This window comes from Antrostomus carolinensis, unplaced genomic scaffold, assembly GCF_000700745.2.
Source record: "Antrostomus carolinensis isolate BGI_N321 unplaced genomic scaffold, ASM70074v2 scaffold24335, whole genome shotgun sequence".
Classification (NCBI taxonomy): domain Eukaryota; kingdom Metazoa; phylum Chordata; class Aves; order Caprimulgiformes; family Caprimulgidae; genus Antrostomus; species Antrostomus carolinensis.
This window is the reverse complement of record NW_010314631.1, coordinates 38,728-59,863: the sequence shown is the minus strand read 5'-3', so window position 1 is coordinate 59,863 and position 21,136 is coordinate 38,728.

Genomic DNA, 21,136 nt, shown 5'->3' with positions numbered 1-21,136 from the left:
TCTTGCTACTCTCAGACACACTATGAGCAGTGGTCACGTGCCAGTTACAGGTCTCTTACAACAGCACAGTGGGCAGTTTTCCAAACTGATATCTCCACTCCAGTCAGTCAAACTGCAGCTTATCAGACTCTGACTGTTAACTTTGTCCCTGCTGGAGATGTTTCCATAGCTCACCCTCAGGTCGTGGGAACTATAATATTTTATATTTCAAGCACTTAAGTCCTATAATGGGATACATTAATGAAGTTGCTGTTCCTCCTAGATGCCCATGTTGAGACATCACTCCCAGAACACATCTCATTTTGTGCAGGCAAAGTGAGCAGCAGTACCCATCTTAGTAGTGCCTACAGACTCACAGGTGATCCTGTTGTCCAGAGCACCTGCATTTGGGGCCAGGGAACCTGAGACCCAGACAGGTGGCTTCCTAGCTGCAGGAGCACTCATACAACTTGCAGCTGCCAACTTTTGACAACTGCATGGAAAGGATTTGTAGAGGAGAGACCAAAAGGCAGTGGAAGCTGGTACAGCTGCAGGGGCTGGTGACTGGCTGAGCATTCCCTGATGTAGGTAGAAAACACAATAATTTTGGCCCAAACTCTGGCCCCTTCCTGGTTGATAGTCCCATGAAATAACTCATTGTTCACCATGGCATTAGCTGCTTGAAATACACACCTTGCATGTACATTATTCTCCCAACCCATTCTGTGATTTGTTCTGCAGCTACTCCCAATTCCCCTGCCTGGGTACCCATTACAGTCATATGAAGGAAAAAGGTAAAGATTTATCCTTTAAGAGACTAGTGGATTTTCCCCCTAGCTCTGCACTGACTCTTCTGTGATTCTCCCTGTATTTCTCTAAGGCTGGAAATCCAGAAATGCAGTGTCCTGCCAAGGCCCTGTCCCTTTATGCAAACACTGTTTAGCCAGCTCTTTCTGTACAGCCCTGCCAATTAATTAGCAGTTACCCTACAGGATGGATGACAGGGGGAGGGTGATGTCTTATGGTTGTGCCAGTGAAACACAGGCTGCAGGACACCAGCACCCAACAGCAGCAGAAGGGCATTGGACAAGGCACACTATTAGAGCTGAGCCCTGCTGGGGAAAACCAGAGTGTGCTTCTTGCCATGGCATCTTCAGGAAGATGGCATGATGGGGCAATGCCAAGCTGGTGGCCAGCTGCAACAGCCCTAGGTGGTCTTCCCCTTTCCTCAGTTCTAACAGGGCAGAATTGCCAGCACTGGGCACAAAAGGCCTTTCTGTGAGACCAGAAATCTTGCCATGTTTTGCAAGTTAGCTTGATTTCACACAAGGAAATGTGCAAAAGTCCTTTCTAACGGCTGCTGAGCCTCCAGAGCTAACACAAAGTAATGGCTTTCAGGTTGTTTATTGCTCTCTGCTACCCCAAAACACATCTACCTTTTGCTAACACTGATAATTTATCATATATAGAGAGGTGTTTACAGTTTATTGTATTACTATTTCATATAAGCTCCAAGTGCTATTTGCTAATGGACTCAGAAGGTGTCTCTGAAAGCATTTTTGTTTGGTTCCCTTTCCAGATAGCAGAAATCCTAAATTCTCTGCATTTGGCATTGCATAATGTGTCAAAGAGACTAAATCCTAATGTACAAAACAATGACTATACAGTTACTTACCAGTGGAAATTACACATTAACAGCTGTTAATACAAAAATACAGTTGAATAGCCAAGTCTGAGGCTTCTCTCTTCTTGGTTTTCAGCTCAGTTCACACAACCCTAGGCCCTTGTGAGCTGCTTCTAAAAGGATCCACAAAAGATCTTCTCAGAAGAGCAAAATGTGTCAAATTTCATTCAGGATCCACATCTCTCCAGAAAAGGAAAAAAGCCACTGCTCCACATAAAAAAAAAAAAAAAAAAAAAAAGAGCTGTCTGTGTAATCAAGGCTTATATCATATATTACTATGCATGCTAAACCTACTGTTTATATTATAGCTATACCAAGAGCCTGTAGTTCTGCCCACCACACATTTGGATGCATGTGGGTTTAAAGCAGTTGTAGAACAAAGTTAATCTCACTCTGGAGCTAAGAAATGAATATAAGCAAGATTTTCATATCAGAAATCCTTCACATGGTTGTTATTACATGAATCCTCCATAATATTTTCTAGCAGGAATACTTGGCACAGTAAAAAAGTTCCAATGTATTTGTTCAGTTAAAAAAAAAAAAAAAAGAAACAAAACCAAAACAAAAAACCCCAAGAAAACCCCAACAAGTTAAGATCGCAAGGCCAGTCATACAGTCATATCCCCGAATATAACCCGAGACTCAGACAAACCAGTAGTGGGAGGACCATTTATACTTAGTGACTAGGTTGTCAGCATGAAAACCTCAAGTAGGTTGTAAGTGTAGGGTTGACTGTGTTTCGGGTTTTTTATATTTGCTGATTCAGCCCTGACGATCAAGGGATGTTGTTGTTTAATTTGACTAAGCAGACTAAATCAACTGATTTCATATTTATTTCAGTTTTGTTTGCCTTATCTCAATCCATTTGGCTGATAACTAGGACTGGCAAGAAACACTGGCAATTTCTTTAATGATCATCTTCTCCAAATATCATTTCACTCATTTTTGACACCATTGAAACCAAACATACACAAAAAAAGACCCCAACTATGTCCATTAGAAGTTAAAAATCCTCTGTATGCCATGCAAAGCCAGCACCAAAGGCACTTGGTCCACAGGAGAGGCTTGTATGCTAGTGTCAATTGCCAACCACACTGCCCAACAGATCAATAATGTCAGGATTTGTTTGTCTGGGAAGGTTTTTTTAAGTGCCCCTTAAATGACAAAACACTTCACACCATGTTTTCCTTCAAGCTTGGCTGTATGCCACATGTTGACCTTGCCCACAGTTATTGGTCACGTAATTGCAAATAGCTCTTCTTCCTTTTTCCCTTCCTTCAGAAAACCTTGCCCCTAAGTGATTCTGGTGCCATTTTCAGAGGGCCAGTTCAAAAAACTAAGGACAATAATTTCTTTTTAATTATCTCTTTTTAAAGGTCTAATGCTATTTTGAACATTCGTAAGCAGTCAGAACTTACATCACTTTTCTAACATATGTTCCTGAACATAAGTGGTGGGAATTTCAAAGCACACTTAGAATTGGTCTTTTTTCTTTTCCCACTGAATCAGTAGTCAGAATTCTATTGACCCTAATGGGAACTGAATTTCGTAAGTACTGTGAAAGCCTCACTCAAAGTAGAGCAATTAAGGATGTAGATGAAACCAGATGAAGCTTCTGTATTTCAGGATTAAAAGCAACACAAGACTCTTCATCTTGCTCCTCTTCCCCCATTTAGGGCCAGCATTGCCCAGGCTTCTTAGATAGTGCAGCCCCTGCAGAGCAAACACAGTCAGGGGCTTCAGAAGTCAGATTGGCTGCCTGAGCTCTCCTGCTCTCCAAAGGCTCCCTCACCTTCCTACACAGTATGAAAAAATAATAATAATAAGGCACTGTTTTGATAGAGACAAAATGGTTGTTCAAATAGTTCTGCTAATTTCACAAAGATGTGTGATAATGTTTCACATATGGCTCTGTGCCTTTTAATAACAAAAATTGAACACACATTTTAAGACAAAAATTTTGTTGATATGTTGCTGATAGTCCAGAGTAACTGTTTTCCTTGTGGTTTTAATTATTCTAAAGACAGCCGAGGGATCATTTACCCAGAGCTAATGGGTTTATGGGCTCTTTAAGAAGCATGATAAGCCCACAGATGTGGCAGTGAATGGCATGGGGGTCAGAGTCACCACGGGGGCCTATACTCTGGAGGATGGGAAGGTGGTAGGGAAGGATTTATCCTGCAGCCTCAGGCCTATTAATTATCACATGGCCATTAGGATAGCTGTGCACTGTGTAAATATCCCTGTTTTCTCTAGATGGGAGAGTGATCTCGAGAGCACAGTCCACAACCCCAAGAACCAGCTCCTGGCTTCACAGCAGCATACTCAAGGATACGGCTGGACCACTTGTGCCAGAGAGCAGGTCCTGGGGGTCCCTCCCTTTGTGGGCGGAACAGGGACCTGGCACTTGTCCACAGCAGTCCCCCCACCTGTGCTAGCGAGTCTCCCATACAGTCAGAATACATCAGGAGACCACAGCTGTTCTGCTGTCCTCATGTAAGTGTCTTCCTTGCCAATGCCTCACACCAGCCCTGGCCTGTTTGAGCTGGGATGGAGGCTGAACAGCTGCAAAAGGACAGGCTGCAACTAGTTACACCAGCTAAAATGACCACATGTTGGCTGAGAAAATAGCCAATAGGTTTTGGTTGCCATTAAGTCCCGTGCAAGGAAGTAGACCAAGACGGTGACAATGCTGTGCCATCAACTGCATTAGGGGGTGTGGGGAAAAGGGCCTGTATGTAGCTCATGTTTATGAACAGGGAGCGTGCCGGGGCCTCTCCGAAGCAATGAGGACTACTCCTCCTATGGCTGGAGCCTCCCAGTTGCAGTGCTTTTACCTGGATAGCAAATTTGGGGGGTTTGACACCACACCAGGATATTTTAGGCCCAACTCTCACTTAACACTGATCTAGCATAAAGTCACTGGCACTATTCCTGGATAACACCAGTAAAAGGCGAGTAGGAATCTAGCCCCTTCTATAAAGGCTGTGTTACACAATGTTAAGCATCATTCCTATTTAGAACATTACTTGTTAATCATTTGAGACAATTACTCATATTTTAGGGATTGAACATAACCAATTTATTGTATGAACCCTGGAAACACCTTGAAGGCAGAAGAGTTCAAAGCTTAGGTTTCAGAGTTAACAACAGATTTAAAGTGCCCAAAAATGCAACAGGCTGATTCTCCCTGCATTGGGAGAAAGTAGGAGACCAGCAGCTTCACAGACACCAACACAACCACACTTCTTGTCAGGGGCAGAAGGAGAACCCGGCCTCCCAGCTGCACAGAAATCTTTGCAGTTGATGTGGACCTTAAGAAAGAGATCAGGCCTGTCACATTAGAAGTTTCTCCTTCTTTGCAAGAGACCCTATCAATTTTGCAGAGGTTTTCAGCCCATTATCACATTACAGGTAGACAGTTGTCATAAAGCATTAGATCTAAGTGAGGCTGACAGCATAACTGCGGGCTAGCTCTAGGCTTGGCAGTCTGTGCAGCACCTGCAGGCACAGGACCAGAGCGCACTCCATCAAGAGACGGCCGGTGTAATCTGCTGTGAATCACTTTGAATTGCTGCCCTTAATTGACAGTGCACTCAAGACCTGGCCTGCTATGTAGACAAAAGCCTCAAAGTACTAGTGCACACACACTCCTGCTGGGAACCTGCTTGCCCTCAGATGAGTAACGGCTGGAGACCCACCTTTTTAACTAGAGTAAGAGCACTGCTCCTTCATTACTGCAGGCTCACCACCATCACAAGAATAAAAAACAACATTTCTCCTGAGAACTGTTGAGGTTTCAGAGGTGGGGGGGAGGACAGTCAACATGCTGTTACCCTGGGGAAAGGGCACACACACTTCAGGTAGGGTCACAAAAGCCCATACCCTGGAGAAGCTCATAACCAGTATCAACATGCAATGGGACAGCAACTAACTCCTCCAAGGCTCTCGGGGTGAGGTGGCAACTGCTTCCCTCTCTGGGGATAGCAGCATTCTAATGCAGCATTCAGGTTTCACAGCATATTCTCTTACCGATTGCATGGGAGAAAACGTATCCAGACAATACTGACAGCAGAGGACAGAAGTCATTGTCATCCTTGCACTCCACCTCGAGCCTAACCCTGCTCCCTCCTCAAGCCAGTCACCATTTGCTAGAGATTTAAATAGGCAGGTGCCAGAATTTCCTTGGCCAGGTGAGGAGGATTCCTCTTTTACTACTGCTGTCTCAAGTCACCTCCTAAGTAAACTCTCACCTCCTTGTGTCCCAAGCTAAGCTGTAAACTGGGCACCCCCTGTGGCTTCAAGGTTTGTTGTTCTTATTGATGTTAATTTTAATGGACTTTTAGACCCAAGTTCTTATTTATGCTGTACTGGAAGCATCAAGAAACTGAAACTGAAAGTGCTTAAACACCTAGCCCCTCTGCTGCCAACAGAGGATGTCGGGAGGCCAAAAAACAAGGGGTAGTCAGGCCTTAGAGGCCCCTTAGCAGTCTCAGTTTTTTAATTAAAGTTCCAAAAACGTTTGCTGAAAAGATCAGAGGGCAACATTGAGACTATGCTGGGGGAGGGAGCATTCTGGCTGTTGAGCCAAGTCCCTTCTCTGCCACAGAGGCAGTTGTTCGCTTCCTGGTGAGAAGCCAGCTGAAAGAAAAGCCATAAAGAGATCACATGGCTGAAGAAGCAGTTTCCATGACCAGACGAACCCTTCTCCTCATTCTTTTAAAGTCTACAGGGCCCACACTACAGCACCTGACCAGACCAAGAGCAGCTTGCTCAGAGCCACAGGATCTACCCAAGGCTGCACGCTGCGTCCTGCACCAGCTCTGCCTCCTTCAGCTTCTCCAGGGACCAGTCAGCCTCTTGGGCACTCGTTTAGCCCCACACATTCATTTCAAGGGACAATTTTTAAGAGGGACCACCAGCAACAAATGTCAGAACTGGTTTAGGATTTGGTTTGAAGGCATTTAGATAGAAGAATAATTGCACAGGGATGTGGTTTACTCTGGAGAAATAAAGTCTGTGTTTAAATGTCTGAAATTCCTGGTGACTCTAATAATTGCAACCTCCACCTCAATAAAATGCACAAATAATGTTATTGAAACATTTCCAATCAAAAGGTATTATTTTTGGTTTAAAACAGATGCAGTAGTTAGTATTTAAAAGGAAGACGTCTGGGCGGGCTTACCTCTATTTCAAGGGAAGAGAAAACTACTGGAACATTGGTTTAGTCTCTTTCTCTGTTTTTATAGCCTTCTTATTACAACATTATAACCTTCATACAGTTCCTCTGTTGCTTTTTCTAACCAACTGGAGAGTAGCTCTACAATCACACACTGAAGAAGTTTTATTACGTTAAGGTGTGTTTAAGAGTTTGACCTGGTAAGCCACCACATCCCCAGGGAAGCACTATCTGCAGCAGCTGAGCATCCTCAGTACCACACCGAGTAAGCCCGACAGGCACCAGCATTGCTCCAAGCATGGCTGTTGTACCAGTCTAGCAAGCACCAAATGAATTTAGGAACTTAAGAGCACCCGCCAATTTCTACTTGGAGTATCACAGGGCTACGTGACAATGGCTTGTAAGTTCAAGACTATATTTTCAGTGGCATCTTCACACTTCAAGGTACATCCAGGCACCTACTAGTAAGTCTCAGAAGGTATAAGCTGGTAAAGTGCCCACCTGCAGCTTTAAGTGCCTAAATATCAAGGGCTCTGCTTCTGAATAGAGAGCTCAGGATCCCCAGCACTCTTGGAATTTTGCCTTGAGCTCTCTGCTGACCTGCATTGCTTACATGAGCAAAGTCAGATGCATCTCACAGAAGCTGGCAGAAATTGGGCCAGCATTTCATGATTCATATGCCTATAGGATTGGCTATAATTAGTGTCTTCAAGGAAGACAATAACTGTATCATGCTATTGCACTCCATGGATGCAGTATCAGCACATATGGAAGACATTTATTACTATAAATATTCGGGCACTTGATAGTTATCCAAAAGTATAAAATCAGGTTAATCATTCTATCCTACAATTCCTGGCAAGAGATTTGAGCTCAGGTTTTTCTGGCTCAGCTTAAAGTTTTACATATATGATGACTTCTGCCAGCTGGCAGCACTAAAATCTTAGGCTGAAGTAGTTCTCTAGCAGCCAAATCTATCTGCATGGTAATGTTACAGAGCTTAGCTTTTTGCAAGCCATACACTACCAAAAGATACCTTGCTGTTCCATAGAGCTATGAAAGTTTCTGTAGGACAGGTAGAAGAATTACTTTTCTTTTCAGAGTTAATCATTAACATCTCTCAGGGAAATAAACAACTGAGGCTATTGTCTTATTTCCAAAGGTTCCCCAGAGTACATAATACAAGGGCAGCTATACTATCCCCACATGTGTATGTGTAAAATTGTTTCCAAAAATAAGCTGTGAAATCTCTGAAGAACACATAGCTTCTCATCAGAGTGAAGACAGGGGAACAAACCAACAAACTTCCCTTTTAAAAAAAACACTCAGCAACACCAGCAGCAGTGGTTATTCAGCTTCCAGTAACACAGCACACCATCCTTGGATTCATCAAATCTCCCACAAATGCAATAAAATTCAATGGCCATTTTACAGTCTCCTATTAGGTGTCATAAAAGCCACAAGACTCACGTATTACTCCCCAGCCCTTGTTCTTCAAGGGAAGCTACTGGGGTTTCAGTGCACACAGGTCCATGATTTGTGAAGTTAAAGCAAATACAGGCCCACCCTCAGTTCCTGGACCCACCTCAGCCCACCTGCACCGTCACCCATGCGCATAAGATGAAGACACTTCTCAGATACCAACTATTCAGAGGCCTGGCCATGGCTCATGAGCTCAGTCCCAGCTCTGTATTACACACAGGTCTGGGAACAGGACAGCTAAGTTCACGAAACACAGAGTCAGAGCCAAAGTAAGTGCTGATGGATCAGTGCCAGCCCAGCATGGAGGCAGCCCGGGCACCCCTGCAGTGAGCTTCTGGAACTGGGAAGCTGGCACAGAACCAGCTCAGGGCTCTGCAGGACCCACATGCAGCAAAAGCCTCCAGAAGGAGCCAAGCTGGCTCTTTGCAGAGGCTCTGTGACCTATCTGTGCCCCTGCCTTCAGGGCATCCCAGAGTGGACATACTACCCAGGTTGTTGCATCACCCATCAGCTTACAGCTAACTGACAGGAACCAGAAAAGCTGGTGGGATCTTGTTACAAAAGGAGATTAAAAAAGAAGATGGCAACTAATAGCTGAACACAGTGATGCTAGTGTCCCTCTAGGATGGGAAATCCCCCAGTCATAGAATCATAGAATGGTTTGGATTGGAAGGGACCTTAAAGATCATCTAGTTCCAACCCCCCTGCCATCAGCAGGGACATCTTCCACTAGATCAGGTTGCTCAAAGCCTCATCCAGCCTGGCCTTAAACACTTCCAGGGAGGGGGCACCAACAACTTCCTTGGGCAACCTGTTCCAGTGTCTGACCACCCTCACAGTGAAAAACTTCTTCCTAATATCTAATCTAAACCTGCCCTCTTTCAGTTTAAACCCATTTCCCCTTGTCTTGTCATTAGTTGCCCTTATGAAAAGTCCCTCCCCAGCTTTCTTGTAGGCCCCCTCCAGCTATTGGAAGGCCGCTATAACAGTCACATATAGCTGTTCAAGTGTTTGGCTTTAAAACAAAATGATTATTTTTTTTTTCTAAGTAGTGTCAACCTGACATCCCTGAAGAACAAAATTTCCCTGTACCACCACAGTACAGATGCCAAGTAGATAAAATGCCCGATCTTTGAGCCATGTGCAAGAAGGTTGGAGCAAGTAGAAAGTGTACAAGGTTTCTGCAGTACATAACATAGGGCCTCATATACTCTCCCTTCACTAGGAAACCTCAGGTAACTCAAATGACCTGTTCAAGGAGGTTCAAGTTTCCCCTTCCTGGCCTTCACCTACTCCACAGCTTACAGACTCACCACCACCTTACACACTTGCTCGGGAAGCACCCAGGCTCCTCCTTCTCCTTACCCCAGCTGCTTCCAGGATGAATCCACCAGCATGCTCCTCTTCTTCAGCCTTGCCTACTCCTCCACCAGAAGGCCACTCTCCCCTGCTCACCGTGCCAGGTCAGCACATAGCCACAGGCTACAGGGCTCCTTGCCCAGGAGACCACCTCTTTCTCTTGCCTCACATGACACTCCCCTCTAGAGTCCTTCACCACCTGCTAATTAAGAGAGCTCTCTTAAACCTTGGCAGCAAGACAATGGGCTGGTCTAGCCAAGCCCCCCTCACAAACACACCTTGAGGCATTTAAGCAAGTGGCCCCCTCCCACGCACCCACCTGGGTCAGGTCCCAGAGCAGAGCAAACCCCTATCTAGGCTGACAGCTGCTGTCCTAAAGCACCAATACCTTACAGTTCAAGCAACATGCCTCTCCCTGCACACCTTACCATTGTGTTCTGGGCAGTCAGGACAAAATAGCTGTGGAAGTGGATTGCAAGTTCCTTAGCTCAGTTTGGAAGGCTGGATCACCACCTGGATGTTGCAGTGGTTGATATATTTGTTTATAAAGCCATATATGCAGCATATACTGCATTTCACCCCATACATGCATTTGCAAGACAACATCGTCTATTTATCCATAGAACCTTAACTAACATTGCATCAGGAAAAAGAAAACCAAAAAACAACAAACCAAACCAATTTGCAGAGAGTGAGTGCCTATTAATCATAAGCTAAAGGGGAAAGGAAAAATTTTAAGTGAGATATAAAGGGAGGAAGTGACTCAGTGGGTGGGAGGGAGGGGACAAGCGTTCCAGACAGATGGGACATGAATAACTTTTCCATCTCCCTCTCTCTCTTCTCTCCCAAGTCTTGCAGGAACTGCTGTGTTGAAATAGTCAGTCATTAACTATTTGATGAGGTTTTAAAATCTGAACTGAATTCTCTGAACATAACCAACTATTATTACAGGGTCTGCATCACAGCAATGCAAGTGTTGGAGCCTTTTGGCAAGCCGTAGCGGTGAAGGCAGGACTAAGCACTCCGTAGGAAAAGCCACTAAATGGCATCAGCTGTTTAGCTCCGCGTAGCCCTGCTAATGCCGAAGGAATCAGAGCAGCAGTGATTAGTGAGTTTGCAGACCAACTGTGACCAAACAACAGGGCATCTATCTGCACAGCTGGCACAAAAGCTGATGTTCAGGCTCTGGTGATGATGCTCAGCCTGCAGGAGAACCAGGCCTCGGTACGCACCAGGCAAAGGTCACGCTGGAGGAAATTACTGTGGTCCTTCATAAACCCTCTCTCTCTGGCAGGGAGAGATGCCTCTCTCTTCCTCCAGTGCAATTCCTGGGACAGACTCTTCCACTTAACAGCATCCACCTTTTCCTAGGGCTGAGGCACAGGCAAAAATGCCTTCTGGTGCCAGTTCAAAGGCAGGAGTCAGACCGTGAGTGCTAATATGTTCCCCTGCTGCCCATAGGGAACCTCTCCTGCTCAGTCCACCTTATGCTACACAAACAGGGTCTGAGAAAACCTGAATGAAGCATTTCCCTTCCCGGATGCCAAAGGCTAATTGACCAGCACGAGACCTGCTGAACCTGGTGGAACCAGGGTGGATATAATCACTCAAGAGAGCCAATAACCAATTAACTGAATGGCTTCAGCAGTTTCGATATCTGCCCCTTTATTCAAAAGCAAAACAGAGATCAATTTCTTAATAAGCTTTGTAATATCTGCTATTCCTTCCCTCTCATTATTATTATTAGCATTGCAGCAGTGTTTTGTGTATGTAATGAAAGAGTAAGACAAGGGCTGGAATGGCCTGGCTGGTAGAGAAGGAGTGGGTGAAGTCTCAAGCCAAACACATGTACATAGTTATACATATATAAAACAGGAAGGCTGTACAAGTCCTCCACAGCACAGGCCCACCAAGTCATAAGAGGATACTTACCTGCTACCCCTGCTGATCACTTTTACCTGTATAGCAGAGGTGTTGCACGAGGAAAAACAAAATTTCTTAACTACAGTGACCTAGTGTGGAACTGTTGAGGCTCGGCCTGGCCTCCCCAGCACTACCACGATGGTCATGGGCTCACCCTAGCCCATGAGCTTGGCCAGTTGCTGCTGGCAGGCAGAAGCCAGTGGGAGCCAGTTAGTGATCAGGCATGGCAGCCCAGAGCCCAGCCTCTCACTAGCCCTGCTGCAGTGACAGCGTGTGGCAGGCAGGCCACAAGCACGTGCTTCCTTCTGCCACTAAGGACACTGACCCCTAGCAGAGGCCTGGGGCAGGTAATGCCTTCATCTGCCACGGCCACATCCACCACAGCCCCGAGAGATATGCTCCTCAAATCCCGTCATTGCATTGCCCTGCAGTTCCCCTATGTGTTTTGCTTTTGAAATTGCAGGTTCCTTCTCTCTCTGCAGCTACATTACCAACTGAAATCACATTGCCTTTGTCAGAAACCCTCCAGTACTCCTTGCAGTCTTCTCTCTTGCAGTAAGGTAAGAAACAGCAGAGTGATGTTCAAATTCCTCCCCGCCTCCCAATTCCTCCTTTTCCCCTCCCCTGAAATCAGGGCCACTTGGAGATAATGATCTCACCCATGAAGATACAAACAGCACCGTCTACATTTTTCAGCATCTCCCACATATACCGTCACGTGTTACCAGGCAGCCTTCTGGTGAAAGTGCAGATTCCCCTTCTGGACACATGACTGTGTGGCCCTGAGAAAGCCCCCTCCAAAATAGCAGCAGCAAGACTGCCTTCATTTCTCTAGTGTGCATTTTAGCTGAGAGTGTTTTACCAGACTGCACAACAAGCAAAACGTTGCAGAAGAGGTCTCTGAAGGGGAAACCGAGAACTCGGAGGAAGGAGATGATGCTGGAAGCCCTTTTTTTAAGGAGTTGTAGCTGGATAATTGTCCAAGACAGACAGGCTTGTTGACTTTCTCACAGCAAAAGGCACAGGGCTGTTTAATTGATTTTAGCCTGTAACTAAACATATACTTCCTTCAATATAATGAACAGCAATGCTACAATACTGCTCTCCTAATGTAAATTGATCCATTACAGATGAGTGTTTAGATCAATGTGTGATGTCCTGATTGGAAATAAAACTGTTTGCTCAAGATTGCTATAAAGACAATGGGCACTGATAGATGATATTTATGTGACAAGGAATTGCTCTTAAAAAGGAGATTGCCAAGACCATGTCCATCAATTATGAAACCAACATTCACCCAGCAGCCACGCATGCGTTTTTAAAGACAACAAGAAAGAGGAAAAGATTCCCAAGGCCTTTGAGATAAAACACACAAGGCACTAGAATGGCAGAGGGTCTTGTCAAAGGCCAAGAGAGCTTCATGGCCATACATAGTGACAGCAGAAGTCAGCCAGAGGAACAAAAACACCCACTAAAATTTCAGGGGCCAAATCCTCTGTGGCTTTAAGTGGATGAGAGGCCTGAAGAAGCCCCTAAGGCCTTACAAGTTTATAGCAGCACACACTTCCCAGGTCTTTCATTTCTAGTGTTCCCTTGAGAGAGCACCACTGGGCCCAGTTCCGCACGGTAGGCAAGGACTATAAAGGTACGGAAGAGGCCTGCTTACACCCCTCCCTCTGTCCCATGAGGACTGTCCCCGCCAGGCCAAAGCTGAGCTCTCAGCAGGCTGGCGCAGGTTGGCTTACCTCTCTCAGCTCCACAGTCCTGCTCACTTCCCAGCATGGAAACTTCCACAGCTCCAGACACGCTGGCGTGGGGGGCCACAGCTACCTGGGCAGGGCAGCCAGTGCCCGTGGCCACGTACGACTGAATGCTGCTGTTTGTCCACCCACATGATACTGGCGTTCAATTCCTGCAGAGAGCAGCCGGCCTCCCTGGGTAATTTTACCATGGTTTGTGTCCTATGTGCTCACAACCCATGTTTTGTCAACTCTGTGCATTTAGAGAAAAGTTAATGACTCCAGCTACCTTCCAAGTTGTGATTAATACATGCGCTTCTCTTGCTGGTAGCTATTCGTTATGGTCTTTCATTACCTCAGTTGCATGGGGCATTTTGTTTTCTTCCCTGTGTGCTGAGGAAGTTTTCTAAGAGTGCGCTGGATTGCATCCCAGCCATTCATTACTGGGGCAGCTGCAAGCACTTCTCTTTCTTCTAGGGATGGTTTTTGCCTTTGAAGCCTGCTGCCAGAGCCCATCCGGGCGCTTGGTGGGACAGGGCTGCGCCTACACCACCATGTGGGGCCTGGCGGCCTCATACACCACCGTGCGGGGCCTGGCGGCCTCATGTTGGGGGGACCCCTGGCTCTGCAGGCAGGAGACCCGGGCAGAGTGGACCCGCGCCTGCCCCACGGGCACGCTCTCCCATGGCAGGGCAGGCCCTGGCAGCGGCAGTGCTGGGCAGTCACAGCAACACGGCCTCCACGGGGGACTGACACGGCTAAGATGGCTGCCAGGGGGCTAAAATGGCCACCACAGAGATCACCACCACACCTCAGCAGCAAGCTTGTCCCACCCACCCTTGGCTCTTCCTCATCCCATTGGCTGGGGCACCAGCAGCACGGCTCCCGATTGGCTGTGCCTGCAGTCCATCTCAGCAGCACAGGGACAGCACGTTCCGGGGAGGGCGGCGTGAGGGAGCGCAGGCGCCCGGGGCCCGGTGTGGGACTGTCAGACCGCTGGGCTGAAGGCAGCTTCTGCCCTGCCGGCACTCCGGGTTCTAGAAGGCCTTATTTTGTCCTTAAATGACTCTGGTGCAAGAGTGGGAGCATGTGGGCAGCCCTGGTGGCTCCAGAGCTGGGGGGACCCAGTGAGGGTTGAGGAGCCACTGGATGGCCGAGGCCTGTGGTGACAGGGGTGAGACAGCACGGTTCAGGGCAGGGCCCGCAGCCCTGCACTGGGCAGGCAAGTGCTGGAAACCACGGGCTTGCCCGTCAGTTCAGTACCAGCCAGCCACGGATGTCCATGATGGGGACAGGGTTGAGCTGGTTCGGCACAGTGACGCTCAGCTTGCAGGGGTGCAGTTGCTGTCTATGAATATAATGGGTGGTGGGTGGCCAGAGGTCAGGAGGGGACGCTGGGTGGGGGAAGCTGAATGAAAGGACAATGTTGAGACAGAACAAATGATGCTAAATGGCTTGTGAAAATAAATCCATTAAGGGAATGATATTCTGCAACAGCCTTTAAATACAAATAGAGGAGACAAATAGCCTTTAAATACAGAGGAGAATTGGTCGGTTTGTGAAACCGATGGCTGGACCCTATGGTGAAGGATGCCATTTGCTGGTCATGTCCTGCTCCACTTTCCTTGCAAGAGTCTCCTTCATGTCCATGAGACCAATCTGCCGCATCTTGTCTTCCCCTGAGGGCTAACACATGCCAAACGCTTCTTCTGGTCATCTCTGATCATAAATAGCTGAGGCTGTGAGGAGTGTAGCATGTACTTGCATCACATAGTAAAGATGGACCAAGGCTGCTTTAAGGCAAGAAGAAGCTGGTCCCTCTCCTCTCAAAGCCAAGGGCATGTGCTCCTACTGACCTGGTCAGACTTGGGACATGGAGAGGTCACCTCTCGAGTCTAATTTTTAAAGAAGGTGTTTGGGGACATTGTGGCATCTGTTCCCACTCAGGCATTGATGCTCACCCTCAGGTTGCTCAATTATTTCAACCCAAGAGCAGGCATCCCGAGACAGTGACAGAGCAGCTCTGTTGTTCTCAGCATCATGCCATCTTATGCAACCTTGAATGGTGTCCCTCTAGCAGCTTCTTTCTCCCACCTCCATCCTTATAAAAGAAAAGCACAGTAACAAAGTAGGACAGAAGAGTTGCAAGTCTCTTCAGCACGTGGGTTGAGAAACAAGCAGGCACGGGCCTGCTGACAACACCTCAACAAGGCTGAGACTGGTGTCTTCCTCTGGAGGGGTCCACACAGGGAACATTATATTTCTGTATCTCTTCTTATCTCAGAAAGGTTGTGGTCCATGTATATGCACTTTGTGTTTGGCTGTCACTTTCCATGCTGAAGTAAGTCAGTCCCTCAGCCCCAGGCTGAAAGTTGTGCCTAAAGTCACTCAGAGAGGAGACGTTGGCTGATGGCACATTTAGTCTGGTGCTGTAATGGGAGCGGGTCTATAAACCTCCTCATGCTTACAGCATGGGGCCCTCAGAGCCACCCACTGTGGTCTTCCACAGGGCACACTCATCCTTGGTCTCGCTTTGGTCGCTCAGATAAGGCTCATTCTAACTGGCTCTTGCTCACTTCACCACAGCTTTTGCCAGCAAAGGAGCTGAGCTGGGTCTCAGCCAGGTAAACTGCTAGAAGGGGGATGCACGCCAGGCCCTGGCAGTGCCAGAGGTGTGAAGCACTTTCAAACATTGCCCCAGAACTACAAAATCTCCTTCTACTATTCTTACTTGATTGTGAAAACACTGCATGAGACAAAGGAGAAATTAGCTTGTCTGAACCTCCCTTGCCAATGTCCTTCTCGTGTCTGGATCTCTGAGCTACCTCATGGAGTAAACCCATCTGTTCTACTTCAGTTAGGGCTCTGATTTCTGTCTGAAGGCACCTGACCCATCCCTCAGGCTGAAGGTACCTTGCTGCTCATGCTGGTCTCATAATACAGCAGTTTACAGCAGCCCTGCAACTCTCTTGGTCTTGGGAGGAACGCTTAACCCACGCTGTGCCTCTCCTGTCCATCATCCAGTAAGAATTTGCTAGTGAACACTACCTGCATTTCTGCTTTTGCAAATGACGCTGTTTGTTAAGATTGGTTATAAAAATAAAGACTCTTTTCTGAGAACATTTCACTGGAGATCTTCACCCCATGCCAAGGTATGTCATTTCTCAGGGTTAATAATATGAGATGAAAAGCTACAATTACATAGCATATATGAAGAATAAAACTACATAACTTAAACAGTGACAGGTAGTATCTGTCAACATTCGAGGTTCACAAGCAGCAAATAGCCTTTTTCTTAAAAAGCTTCTCTTCCTGTAATTATCTTGATATATTCTCAAAATGAGTACAAGGGGGAAATCTGCCATGAGGTAGAACAGATTTTTCCTTGAAACAGCCACAATCAGCCTCCATTGAACACTAAGGTCTCAGTTCGGGAAAATTCATCTGATCAGAACAGCTACTTCAGAGGGCAAAAAATGTCCTTCAGTACCTGGGACTTTCACCCAGAAAAGAAAAGCCTAACAAAAAGCAAAACCAGGAAGGGAAAGCCAGACAAATTCCCCTTAGAATATGGTACAGATTTAGCAGGGAGAGAAACCACCATTGAAACAAACTACTGAGGGCAACAGTAGATTTTCCAGCTCCTGAGGTCTTCAAATCAAGACCAGACCCTTTCTGAAGGGTAAATCACACCACTCCTCTTAGAAGGAACTGTCTGTAGCTCCTGAAACACTAGCGCAGGACAGAGGGGGTGACTCTTGCTTTGAGCACGTGCTGCCTGGCAGAGCTGGCAGTCGCAGGGCCGGAGTGCTGCGTGCCTGGCGCGTGCGCGGGACCCCCGGCCGCGGAGAGCGGCTCGGCAGCAGGGCAGCCTTTCCCACCGCCAAACCAGCTGGGGAAGTGCAGCCACAGCTCACCAGCCTGGCACGTGAGCCTCACCTTGCCTCCCACCACCCTTATTCCCCCGGCTCCAGTGAACCACACCCGCCAGTCAGGCAAGACCAGCAACCAAAAATTTTGGAAGGAGAGGGAAAGCCTGCAGAAATCTGTGCTTGAACTGCTGCTGTCTGTCCCTCACCCACATCATCTTTTAGACTGAGGTGGGGCTGACTCACCGGCAGCGCGCTCTCTGGTTGGCAAGCTCCCTGCCCTCTGCACCACAGCTGAGGAGTGTGCACACAGGTTTTCTGCCATCGCCGTGAGATGGGCCTTTCACACTCCTGAACTGTCTGTAAGTGAGCAAAAAAGGGGATCTGGGCAGGAGCACCAGAGCCACCTCTTTCCATCCTTCCTTCCGTGAACTTTTCCAAAGGTTTCAAGGGTGGCCTGCAGTTGCTGTTCCCTGTTGTCTTTGTCACATTGCCAGCTCCCCAAGTCTCAGGCTGCCAGCATCTCTCCCCTGGATGACTTGGCTGGTGTTATTTTGTGTTAAAACCAGTATGTTTTTTTAATGGCTATAAATAAGTTAAAACTGCATCTTTAATTAATCACTGCACTTTATATTGTAAGTGGAGATTTTTTGTAATGACTCGTTTATGATTTTAAAATGCCTTTTGCTCACTGTCAAATGTATCGAGCTTTTATCTCTGCATGTTTGGCAGGTTCAGGATAGAAATAAAATTTCATCAATGGAGGATTCTGATCCATTTCATCTAGAGCAAACACTTGGTTACTAAGTAAGTGGGAGGAGATTGAGCGGATACTTTTATCTAAGCAACAGTGAACTTCAGGCAACAGACAGTATGTTCATAATCTTAAAACCATTTTAAAATAATCTTAAAATGTTTATTTTTTTACTCACACAGGTTTGAAATTGGAAATACATATGTCTGGATGACTAAAACATGAACAACATATAGGAGCAGCAGCATGTAAAGTATAGAGAAGTAGAAGCATTAATAGAAATATTTCTGCTATAGCAGCTATTAAATGATTTTTTTTACAGTTTGGAAGAAGAATCCATATGTTTACAGGATTTTTCCCCCCAATTAAAATATGTGTGTGTGTGAGTGTGTCTTCCTCCAAATATTATTTAGCCACATTCACATAAAGTGCATTTATAAAATTGCCTATCAGTGAAGTGAGAGCTGCTTCTCTTTTTGTTTCTTCTCCCACTGGCAGGCAGAAAAGAACACCCAATCCAACACCATCGGCATCTTCACAGCATCTGCCCGGGGCGCGGGTGCAGTTTCGAAGGCCAGTTCGTGCCCTCTGCCACCTCCCACACCCAGGACGACCAGCAGAGCCCCAGCCTGGCCTGCCTGCCCTGTGCATCGGGACTGCGCCCGCAGTTCAGAGCAGAAGCAGCTCACCAGCACCAGGCTCCAGCTGCCCCGAGTTACAGCCCTCTCCTGATACAAACAGGCTGCATCTCTGGCACAGAGAGGGTTTGTTACATTGTCCTGCGCCAGTTTACTGTTCCCGTGGAAGGGGCACGGGCAGCCACGGACCCCCTCAGAGGTGAGCGCACCGAGAGCAGTTGTGCACCCCAGCAAGCAGCACTCAACCAAATGCCGGTGCACACAGCTTCCAGGTGCCTATACATTCCCTGAGCAGACACAAAGATGATTGTTTTCATTTGGTCCCAGATTAAATTCAAGTGACAAGCAGGTGGCTGGGTATACAAAAATGTGGTAATTCACCCCCCTCCCCCCTGTCCTTATTTTTTTTTCTCAAGGGAGTGCATAGATATTTTATATAGGATATGAATAAGCCATGAAAAGAAGAACTACAAAAAAAAAAAAAAAGCTATTAAAAATTGCTCTACCTCAATTCCTAGACAACTCAAGTCTGACATGCAGTATATGATCTGTCTGCTAGGACTGAATCCAGGCACTCACCACTTTGTTAGCTTAAGAATTTTGAGCAATTTTTTCCATTTATCTGTATTCTCCCCAAAATCATTTCACACATTTCATAGATCAATCCTTCAGGCATTCCTCTAGACACTCAGTAGGATGCCCTGCTATAAATATAATAAAGCCTTTTATTATGTCCATTAACCATGGACATGTGTGCTCCAAAAGTTTCCTGACACGCAGTCATTTGTGGCTTTTTAATTATAAACAGAAAATATCTACCAGCCAAAGAAGACAGCAGACTGGAAGTGGATCTTTATGTGTGTGTGTTTTGAGTGTGTTCTCAGATGGGCTGATGGCATCCACACCCGCCTCCTAATACGGCCGGAGACTCTCTGCGTGTGCACATACGTGTACGTAAAAAGCCAGTAACACAGCAGATCAGTCCCAAGTGATACAGATTTGTCAGCTGTGCCGACCCCAGGGGCCTGACGCAGGTTTTCAAACCTCGCTAACACTGATCAACTCTTTTTTCAATATGCAAATATGTCACCCCCATTTTGCAGACCTCGCTTCACTTGAACTCAGCAGAAAATAAAAAAGGCCCAGTAAATTACTTGACAAATTAAGTCATATTTATTGAATGCGTTTTATTTCAACAACCAAAAAATTCTAACAGCCTAACAATGCACATAAGTTAAAAATTAATTATCACTTAGTGATAACAAAGATAAAGTTGATTTACATGGAAAAAAGAACATTTACAATATGTTAATCCTTATTCACATTGTTGATACCGCAATAAAACACAATTCGTTTTTTTTATTTTTTATTTCACAAAAAAGGCGGAAAATTGTGCTTTGTTAAGAGGCACTACAAGAAAAGTTTCTTTCTCCAAATAGATATTATATGATGGATATTGAATAAATAGACATATATGCATTGTAATTCGCAAAGTTCTGGCAAGACCACAGGCTAAAATGCCCACAGATTCACTTAGAACCACTGCAAAATTGGCAGTGAAATTAAAAATAAAAAGGCAAGACTCAGCATTGAAAAAATACCTAATAAAATTTTTGGTTGAAGTGTAAAAGATACCAAATGTTGATGCCATCATCAGAGGAACAACCTTACGCACTTGGCAAAATTCAGTTTCCTTTCACGTGTATGGAGTGATTTCAGCTACAGGATAAGAAGACAGTTTTGAAAGAGTAGCTCTGACAGAAACATAAAGCAGCAACCATTGAAACTCTGATTAAAGCTGCAGTATACTACAGAAATAAAAGATGAAGAGCAAAAAGGGCATTAAGTAAGCAACCCACCATCATTTCGCAAAGGTATATGAAATTTTTGCAGATACTCTTATGTTTCAAACATTAGTTTTGAAAAAATCCCTTAAAAACTCCAGAGGTTACTGAGCAGCTAGAATTAGCTTGTATTGCAACGTCTTCTCCCTGTATATTGTCAATTCTGAGTAAATATCTACACATAGAGGCTTTTTTTTTTCGTTTTTAACTCCTACCTTTTATACCTTTCAAATATATAAATAGTATTAACAGTTATATTACATTGCCTGGTGTAGTAAACAGAAAGTAACTTGCAAAGTGATATTGCATGAGGTCTTTCTCAAGGTTACATGAAAAGCCCATGTGAAAAAAGGAAGAAAAAAGCCAGAAGCCTTGTTGGTAGAGTTATGATTGCGGTTTGAACAGGCGTCTGAAATCAATCCAGCTGCAAGAGTAGCAAAGGTGAGGTCTTGTCTCAAAAATCATTGCACAGAAGTGAAAAGTAAATGCTACTTGGTGTCTCTTTCGACATGATGCCTCAGAATGGGTGGACGCTATAGTAGATTGCAGCTTTAGTGCTCAGGCCATTGAAGAGTCAGTCAGTATTAGCTCTGCTTTATGTAACGTAGCTGCTAGCTCGGTCGCTGCGAAACCCTTCGACAAGGAGGTGGCTGGGTGTGAAGGGCCTCACGCCTGCAGCCCCCCAC